The sequence below is a fragment of the Corvus brachyrhynchos genome, unplaced genomic scaffold (assembly GCF_000691975.1).
Source record: "Corvus brachyrhynchos isolate BGI_N302 unplaced genomic scaffold, ASM69197v1 scaffold227, whole genome shotgun sequence".
Classification (NCBI taxonomy): Eukaryota; Metazoa; Chordata; class Aves; order Passeriformes; family Corvidae; genus Corvus; species Corvus brachyrhynchos.
In genome coordinates, this window is record NW_008239290.1 from 1247932 (window position 1) to 1258237 (window position 10306).

Here is a 10306-nt window from a genome sequence, read left to right on the forward strand (position 1 = left end):
TACACGCCCAGTGCCATGTGTGCGGCCGGCGAGGGAATGATGGATCTTGGCGCTACTCGTGGAAAGAGCCGCTCATCCGCGGGGAGGATATCCTTAAAAAAAAAAAAATAAAAAAAATCACTCCGTGATGTGCAGTCGCTTTTTCGGAGGAGAGCGGCTTTCTTTGAAAGCTGATGGGCTTCCCTTGGATGGGTTTGTGGGAGGAGGGACTGCCAAGAGGGCTCTGTCTCTGGTCAAGGGTTACCCCAGGCTGTTGGCATGGGCTCAGAAGCGCAAGGTGAATGGTTTCAGCAGAGTTCGTCGTCTACACCCCTCCTCCACCCCACCCTTCCCCCTCAAAGTTCATCTTGTGGAATCTGAGAGGATTAAGAAAGGATGGTGAATGGCTCAGGAAGGTGCTTTAGCGTGGAAGACACGCTAAAACCCAAACTGTAAGAGGCAAACGTGTAGCAAGATGTGTTTTTCTAGGTAAATTCAGAATGCAAAAATTGTCATGTGCAGTTGAAAAGGCTTGGAATAAAACAGGATATGAAATCTCTTAGTAGCGTCCCCTTCACATCTCCTGCCCAGAATACTTTCTGAGTTTTGAGTTCTATATCACTTTTCCTGCTCTACATGAGCACAGAGAGCTGATTCCACAACCCCTCTTTCTTCTCACAGGAGTGCTTTTCTAAGGAAAGAAAGATATTGAGGTGTGACTATTAGGGAGCAAATATGTGGAATGCTCAGGATAATTTCCTCCCATTCTCTTGAACTGAAGTTGTGCTGCTTCTGTCCCGTGTAAGGAGGTTCTTAGTCCTCTTCAATGTCTGTGAATTACACTCTGCTTTAGATTGGCTATACATTTCCCATATCTTTTTCTTTGGAAAAGAATTTAGTCAATTCTTCTTCAAAAGTATTCTGCCAAGATTCCAGAGGGAGGTGGTTTTCCAACCCTTTACTTTGAGCTGCTTGACTTTACTAATGACTGCCCATCACTATGATGGCAAAGAATAGGGATCAATATCAACACAGTTCCACACAAGGAGCGCCTGTCCTTGCTTGTTCCTTTAATGAATGCCAGGCTGGATGTGATGGATTGTTCAGTTCTTGAATTTGAACAAGGAATTTGCCTCATTAATGACTAAATTATCTAGTTCTTATTGTGTCTTAAGTTGGGGTTTTTTTGCTTGTTTTCATTTATTTTTTTTTCTTTTCTGTCTTATGTCAAATACTGCCTGAAAACATCTCTGTGCATTCCAATTTGCTGGCATGTGCAACTCAGAGAATGCTACAGGGCTCTTCTTTTGGGGGGAGATTAGTGCCTGGTGTAATGCAAGCAAATTTGTGATGGTTTCTAGGGTCTGGTACTTACAGACTTGCACTTTCAATAGTTAAATATTTTGAAAAAGCTGCCCCATGAAGCTCCAGTCACACAAAATCATATCACCAAGATCAACTTTACTTCTAGGCAAGTAGTTCTTCCAATCTCTTATGATAGTACATGTGCGTTCAGAAAATGAGATAGTTTATGCAGATTGTCAGGGTGCAAAATATAAAGGAAAAGCTTCTTTAGCTGCTTTGTTTGTGTTAGTTTTCTGGCTGAAACATCAGGAAGACTGATAATTGCTTCATTTTAATTTTTTCTTTAAATAATGTAATTGATGGAAGAAGTCAGCATAGTGGCTTAACACTAACGGAAACATGACTGAGAGGTGATGCTGGAGTCTTTAACAGAAGTTTTGCTATTTTCTTCAGTAGTGGAAGGATTTTAACTTCTTTCATTTTTTCTTTTTTTCTTTTTTCTTTTTTTCTTTTTTCTTTTTTTTCTTTTTTTTCTTTTTTTCGGTTTTTCTTTTTTTTTTTTTTTAAGATGAAATGCCTGTTAAATGTATGGGAAACTTTCTCTTCAGTCAAAGTGAAATAGATGGTGTGATCTGTACTTTGCCCCATATCATGTGTTTAGATCCCAGTCAATCCCTCCTTTGTGACCTAACCCTGGACCGTGGCATAAACTTGTGATAAAGATGTTGTTTGATGTATTTGTATGTAGAGCATGCTTAAATATTCAAACTTTTTCTGTAACTTTTATGTGCTTTGAAAAACATTTTGAATCGCTATATGCATTTTATTTTCAAAGTTTTAATTTAGCAATGTTGTGGGGCTTTTTTCTGAAAAGATTGCCTGCAGAAAGATCAAATTCAAATGTTCAGAGAATACTGTATTTTTTAAAGGAAAAACAAACACCAACCAGTTGAAAAATTAAAAGAAGGAATTTAAGACCAATTATGAGAATATCATCTTAACAACCCATTTTAATCAAGGAATCATGGAAGGAGTCCTGCACATATAAAAGTTTATCCCAGCTGAGACTTACCTTGTTTAAATGACTGGTATCAGTTTTCCTGTTTCTTGAAACACGGTTGGTGCTGAGCTGTAGTGGAGGCCTCCCCTCTGGAGTGGAATTCAACTGCAGCTTGACAGGGGCTGTGGGTAAAACCTTTGGGGGGAGAATAAAACTGAAATGTTTCTGTAGAATGCCCGAGACACTAGGTGTCCCACTTCACTTTCATACCTTGGCAGTTTATAGAGCCGACTATTTTAATAGGAGATATATTAGCTTTATTATGTAGATAATTTGACTAAGTAAGATTCCAAATAAGCAATCTCTGGAAAGATGTAGTCCAATGCAGGGCATTGCTGCAAATGTGTGCAGTTTTCTCTTTCACACTATTTTTGAAAATAGCTTTTTAAACCATAAAGGAGGGTACTGCAAATTGCATATCTAACAACTGAAAGGCACCAGTAATTTTAGCTGTTCATATATGAACGTATTTCATGTTCAGTAGTTTTCCTGAGGACAGTTTCTCTAAACAAGTTTAAATTTAGAGATCCAGTTGTCTCCTGACATGGTCAAATTTATTCTTAGAAAAGCAGGCATTACATATTAACCTCCACCAGAATACTAATACTGCTATGTGAGAGCTACATGATTGCAAAGCACATAATTTCTTGTTAAGATTCAGTTCTCCAAAGACTAAGTACTTCTGGGACTGTTGCTGTCTTTATCCAGCTGTTGCTTGTCAGCTTGAAAAGCTCTTTTGATCATGACTTTAGATTTGACTTTAGGCTGCTTGCAAACTTACAGTACCATTAGTGAATTATTGTATAATTGAATAACATTAGTTAAAAAGTTACACATTTTTTCTGTCATTTTGGAATGAAATGTATGTGCTCCAGTTGTCACAAACTGGTGGAACTCAGGAAAGTCTGACCACTGTTATTATGTTCTTATTTTTAAGAATAAATATCTCTGACAATTCTTTCTCAACTAACTAGGGGGGATGGGAAGAAGAAGAGGCATATTCCCCCCTACTCCTTCCTCCAAATTAATCCGAACCCACAAGAGGATCCCTACTTAACTGGGATTCAGGGTTCTGTTTATTGTGCACCCAAAACTCTCATTGGTACTCAGGTCTGGGAAGTTCTAATCTGCTGTATTTAGGCAAGATCAAGGGACCTAATTTTATCATTGCACTAGAACACCCTTTTTTTTTTTGTAATTATTGTTGCTACTTTTTGTGTACAAATCATTTGTCCTGTCACTGAGGTGAGCACTGAAAAAAACTACATAAACTGACTGATAAACTGTTTTTAATGCAGAATTATATCTTACGTTAATTCAGATGTAATGCATGAATCTCTTTTCCTTTGGTGAGAATTAAAGAAAAAAAGAACAAAAATATTTCTGGAAAACTATTAAGATAAGTTTTGTGGAAGTGTTGGAAGCTCACACAAATGTTTTGTTATCAAGCTGTGAAACAGAAGTGGTAATTACTTTCTCTTCCTGTCGTGCTGTGCAGGAAGATGCCAATAAAGATTTTAGCAAGAGCAGTATGCCAAACGTGGGTATTTTGAGAAACCACCACTGGGAAGGGGAAGTTCCCCAGGAGCAGCACTACCAGTATGGAGAAGATGGTGGCAATGAGGCTCCTCATCCCTGGCTGCCGAGCCACTGCCCCAGAGCCCGCTGCATGAATCCGGCTTTGCCCCGGCTTCCATCAGGCACGAGAATTGTTCCTGGTCTGTGTTTGCTGGGGCCTGGGTGTGCCCGAAACCCAGCTGGGACTGTACCCCTGGGTCACATCATCTGCTTGTGTCAGCTTGGGAGCGATGAGAGGCTTCAGCAGGGCAGTTCTCCTCACTGCATGGAGGGTTTGAGATGGTTCTTGTTTGTTTTCGTGCTTCAGACATGGCTGAATGTGGGAGAAATGAATATTTCAACCAGGACAAATTATGAAAATCTTGTTCCTGCTTTAGTGAGGCACAGAAGAAAGAAGGATTTGGGTGTTGGTTTCTCTCAATGCATATTCTTTTACTTTTCCTACTTTAACAAGTGCGTTTTTAGGGAGATGGGGAGGTCTGGTAACAGCAATAATCATTGCAGACATTAATCCATATTGAAATTATGAAAATTTCATTGCGTTTCAGGGTTGTGGAATTTCATTTGGGTTTGGTGTTGTTCTTTCAAGAGTTTCTTTTCCAAAATTATAGTAAAATATTTGGTATTATTTGAGTGAACCTCTGTGTCTTAGTGGTCTTTCTTTTTACAATGTTACTTATACAAGTACAAAAAAGCATTTTTTGCACTTTATAGTTTTCTCATCTCCTCTCCTTCATTGCCCATTATTTGTTTTGAGAAAATGTGGTTACTGAGTTGATTTCAGGCAAACTGTCACTGAAATAGTACTCAATTGCTTCCATTTTCCTTTCTTTTCCTTTTTTTTCCTTTTAATATGCTTTTGTTTTATTTTTTTTTTAAGAGAACTGGAAGTCTTCCTCCTGGTTTTAAAGGCAGCCAGAAAATCACCCTGAAAAGTGACAGCAACTTAATTGGAGCCCTTGTGCCAGGGAGTAAAATTAAATCTCTACAATTTTTTTAGAACCAGAGGACTACCTGAGGAATGAGTTTCGGGTCTTAAATCTTGGAAATATAATAATGCAGGATGCTAAAGGTTATTTTATCCTTGCTTTGTATTAATAAATGTCTGTTATAGTTCTGATGAAGGGTTTAGATTTGTTCCTAAATTAATTAAAAGACATTTTTTTCTCCATCTGAAAGAGGTGTGGGGGATTTTGTTAGATTTTTCTCCAGTTTTCCTTGTAAAATCCCTTTTCTGATTAAATGTTTGTTTTAGAAAAAGATATTCTGTGTCCTTCATACATAACATAAAGCTGACTCCTTTCTCACAGTGTGAAAACTTACTTAAATGTGATGAATTCTGTGAACTTCAGGGTTTTTTTATTTTGCTAATCATTCCTTTCCAGCCTTGCTATGGTTTTACTTGATCACCTTTGACTTGATTTGTTTAGTCCAGAAACATGTTTAAATCCACCCACTTAAAAAACCTTATGAGATGTACTCTTTACTATCAAGAAGCTGCATTTATTGCATGTTGGTAAATTATCCTGAAGAGGAAGCCTGTTCTTAAAACTGATTTAATTTTAAAAAAATCAAGACAAATGGTTTAAAATAGAGAACTCTTATTGTAAATGCAGATTTTGTGGGCCTAATCCTGCAAGCCTATGCCTGCTTAGCCCCAGTTTAACATACCTATCTTGCTTGCTTATTTGTAAGCAAAAGATTAATTTGCAGATTTGAAACTTGAATGAAAATAGAGCATTTCCCCTTTGAAGATTTGAGTTATTTCTGACATTTATTTTGCTGCTGTCTGGAGTTGCCCTAAAGTAATTCCAAACACATCTATATCTTTGAAGATTACAAATTATGTTGTAATAGTAGTGTAAACCATTATAAATGCACCTTTCTTCCTTATTTGCAGTGAGTGTGTGATCTGTGCATGGTTAGAGTGGGAGGGGGTGGTTAAGAAAGAAGAAAAATTACAATTAAAATATGATGCAGTTTGCCCAATAAGCATCACTTGGAAATCAAAAGTCGTGCACGCTGAGACTTGAATTTCTTTTTTTAACAATGTACACTTATATATTACATGAAGATCTAGCCACAGTATTTTGCAAGAGCAGTTAGTTGCTTTATTGTATCCATTTTAAAGGGCTGAATTTGAAACAGTGAGTGGATATGTGTGTGCTTGTTCTGTGGTGTTTGAGCCTTTTATTGTCTTTGGTTTATTTTCTCTCCCTCAGCAGAGATAACACCAGCTCTAAAAAAATGACCTGAAATTACTCTAACCTACAGAAAATAGATAAAATTATGATGTGAGCTATAAAATGAAAGGGAAGAAATGAGTGCCAGTAGTAACTCTTTTGTTATTGTTTTAAATCACGTTCAAAAATTGTCCCCAAAATATTCAAGTGACACTTTTCAGAATGATGATGAAGAGCCAAAGCTAAACACAACTGTTGAGACTCTCCTTGCCTTGCATCCACAATTACTGCTGTCTAATTAATCACTCTTTAATAGGCTGTTGTGATTTCAGAAACATATTCTAGAACGTCCCACCTTGCATCAAAGGTTTGGGTCTCTTTCAAGGTATTAAAAAGGCAAGTAATTATGAAGAAACAACAGCAATAGGAGATGCAGCTAATAAAGGCTTGTACAGTACTAGTAAAGGTTTCCTGACTCAGGAGTTTTAACTCCTTCCTCTCTAGAGGTATTAAAGAAATATACTACACATCTCTTACTTTTTATCCCTGGTTTATTTGTTGGAATTCTGGGCCATACAGTTTTGGAAGTAAAAATAACTGGCCAGTAATTTGCAAGTCATTTCACAGGCAGAGTTCCGTTTTGCCACGTGTTTTATTTGATGTGTTTTTATATGGGCACTAAGAAGCTGTGGCATTTTCTCTGTGTGTCACATCCAGCATTATCTGTTATCTTTCCTGACCCAGATGATACAATTTAGTGCCTTTTGTCTGTGTATGGCTAAGACTAGGGCAAGGCTGTGAGCAAGGCAGCTGAAGATGTGTTCAGGTAAGACTGTGTGACCAGGACATTTAAGGAGGTGAACAGGGGTTTCGGCAGGGGGACATGGGTCTCTTTGGGAATGCTAGTCCACTAGTGGCAAATCAGGAGGGCTTTGTAAGGGGTAGAACTGCCCCATCTTCCACAGAGGCAGAGCCTTGCAGATATTATGGCATCATATACACTGTCTTCAGTTGCTTCTGAAGAATACCTTAGAAAGAGATCCCTGTAGCACAGTGTTGGCATATTTGTGTTATGATCCCTCAAGGGACTTCTGGTACGGCAAATGCACCCTTACTTGGGGTATTCCTGGGAAAAATACCAGTCTCAAATCCATGCGACATTCTTCTTGCACTTATCCTGCCCCAATTCAGTATTCCTTGTGCCCCACTCTGTTTATAAGGGTCTTTTTGAATGCAAATATTACCCACTGGTGGTCATAACACAGCTTGTGAACCCAGACAAAAGGCTTCTGCAGTGCCAATTGGTGAATATGCTAGCACCTTTGCTTCCATGGGTTTGGACTGAGGCGTTAAGGAGATGTAAGGACAGCTTCCTCTAGCTGCAGATCCTGGGGCACAAGCTGAAATTGCCATCCCCTCCATTTCCCTGGCATGTAAATTTCTCCTCACTGGGAATCAGAGCTCACTGTTACTGTTTAGCAAGCAGAAGAATGGGAACTTCCTTGGTTTGTGTGCTTTTAGGAAAAGAGTTCCTATGTGAGTCTAGGAGACAGATGCAAAGAAAGTACTAAATTTTCTGACCCTTGTAAAAGAACAAAACAAATCTCTACTGTTGTATAAATCAAGACACCTTGGCCTGTTAGCATTTGGAGATAGTAAATAGAGAATGGACCCAGAAGAACTTGCCCTCAGGGTCTCAGTATGGAGGCAGCAAGGCCAGGTCAGCAGGGCATTGACCAACCTCCTCTAGCGGAAGGTGTCCCTGCCCACAGCAGGGGGGTTGGAACAATATGATCTTTAAGGTCTCTTCCAACCCAAACTATTGTATGAACTCCCTTGGTCCCACAGCAGCCAGTGACCATGAACCCCCCGCTCCTGCCACCTCACCATAGCTGAGTAAAATAGCAGAAACAAACCGGTGCTATCTGCATGGGTTACAAAATTGTTCAAAAGCCAAGTTTGTCTCACAATAAGTGTTTTAGTTGATACAGTGGAGCATATGCAGCTGTGAAGACTATATTATACAAGAGTTTGCACTGGAAGATCAGAAGTATGTTCCCTTGATTGCATAAAGAATAATGTGAGGATACAATGGTGCATGGGCACCCCTGTCATCACCCCCAGTTAGGCTCCATCTCCCAAGACTGGCCATTCTTGGGCTGGGTTCTCAGTGCATTTTGCATGTTGGTATTAGTGTGTATACAGCTTACCAAGAGTTGCTTAGTGTATGGCAAGTGCTAGGAATTACCAGCTTTTCCATTTTTCTCCTTGAAAGATTATGTCTCTTCTGTCCTTCCTGTTCACACTGTTTGGAGTTGATGTGTGGCACAAGGCTGTAACAAGTCAAGTCACAAGTGTCCTCTGTTCATCTAGAAGCCACCTGAGGAAGGATTCTGGAATAACTTTTAACCAGGTGATGGAAGCTTAAACTGCTGGAAAAGTGCTTCTCTCTGACTCTATCAAAAGATCTGTTTAGCCATTGCACCACAAAGAAACCCTCCATTGTCAGTAACTTCTGGCTTGGCAAATTACCTAAGAGCCTGTTGAGAAAACCTACATCCTACAGTGACCTTTCAAGCTTGTCTGCAACCCAAATGGAGATCTACCCAGGCAGTCCAGAAATTGCTGTGGTCAGAACAAGACAGGGCAGCTCCTTTAGGGAGGGGGAACAGGACGACATCCTTTTGCTCCTTGCCTGGGGAGGTGTTTCCAACACAAGCTTCAGAAAGTGATCAAGACATTTTTCACCAGGCACATCAATAGAAAATTCAATGGGATGCCAGCTTCCCTCCCTTGGATGTCTGGATTCAGTAGGATACCTGCCTCCCAGGTCCTTCTGGTGCCAATTAAATATATTCTTTGCCCTTTTCTAGAAGTATTTCAAAAAGCTTTCAGGTCCAGAAATTTAAAACTTGCTCAGGATTGTCAAGGTTGGAGTTACCACTGCTAAGCCCTGGAGCACAGCTTGGATGAGTGGCTTAGGTAGAACCAGGAGGAGTATCTAAAAGCAGGCCAGTGCCAGACCAGATGGTAAGAAACTCATTGATTGTTCCTGTCCAAACAGGGGCACCAAATAAATGGGAAGAGGAGGAGGGGGGAAAGTGAGTATTCTGGAAATGGGTCTCATCTTTCAGCCAGGCAGCTTTCTGCGTGATGCTCTGGATGTGAGACAGGCTGTGGTAGTGCTGCATGTGAAACTCTGCCATGTGCTACGTGGCAATCGAACAGAGCCAGCAGCTAAACAAAACCAGGAGTCAGGTGAGGGCTGTTCCTGAAACAGGGCGGGCTGGAAGGGGTTTGGCAGCATGCATGAGGGTGCAGTTGCTGCTGCACAAGTTTATGTGCCTCACAGTGATTTCTGGAACAAGGCTGTAAGCTAAACAGTGTGGAGAAGCTTAAGGTGCAATCAGCAATGCAGGATACTTTAGCCCCAAGAGAATGAAGTTGCTGATATGTTGCCTTGCTTACTAGGGGAGATCTGCCTGTTGGTGCTCTCAACAGTGCTCATGCTTTTTAAAATTAAATTATCCATTTCTTGCAATTTGAAAACACTTTTGGAAGTGAGGACTAGGATTGACATACAGGTTTTGGTTTTCAATATCTCTGTAAGAAGTGCTGAAGAATTAGAAGATTAAAAAAAATTGTGCAATACAAGTGTGGTAAAAGAGAATAAAGCATGTTTCTCTAAGTAAGATGTCTTTAGCTTCTATTATTATCAGGATATCTCAAGTGTCATCCTTTACTAGTATCTTCACCAAAAAAGGTTGAAGGTCTTTTTTTCCAAGGCTACTTTGAGGGGAGAAAATCGACTAGAATAGAGTTTTTAAGCTGGAACACCCCCTCCCCCCAGATAATTTTTGACATTAGTTATATGTAAAATTGTTGATCCAAGAGCTTCTTGGCTGCTGCTTTTTTCTTATTTAAGCTGAATAAAGACATGTCTGTTCCCAGCCTGACAATACTATTGATAGATTATTTCAGGAAAATTTAAGTAAAAACAGGCTGGTTGACTTCTGAAAGGAGGAGAAGCGCTGAAGAAAAATACTTGCTAGGATGGAACTTGTTCACTCTAGCTGCCCACAAATGGGAGAAAATTGGCATAGTTCACACAAAACATTTCTAATATTCCAGTTAAAACTTGATACAATCTGCCAGCTGTAGCAAATATTTGTTCTGGCTTTTGCAGGTATCTGTCAGTGTT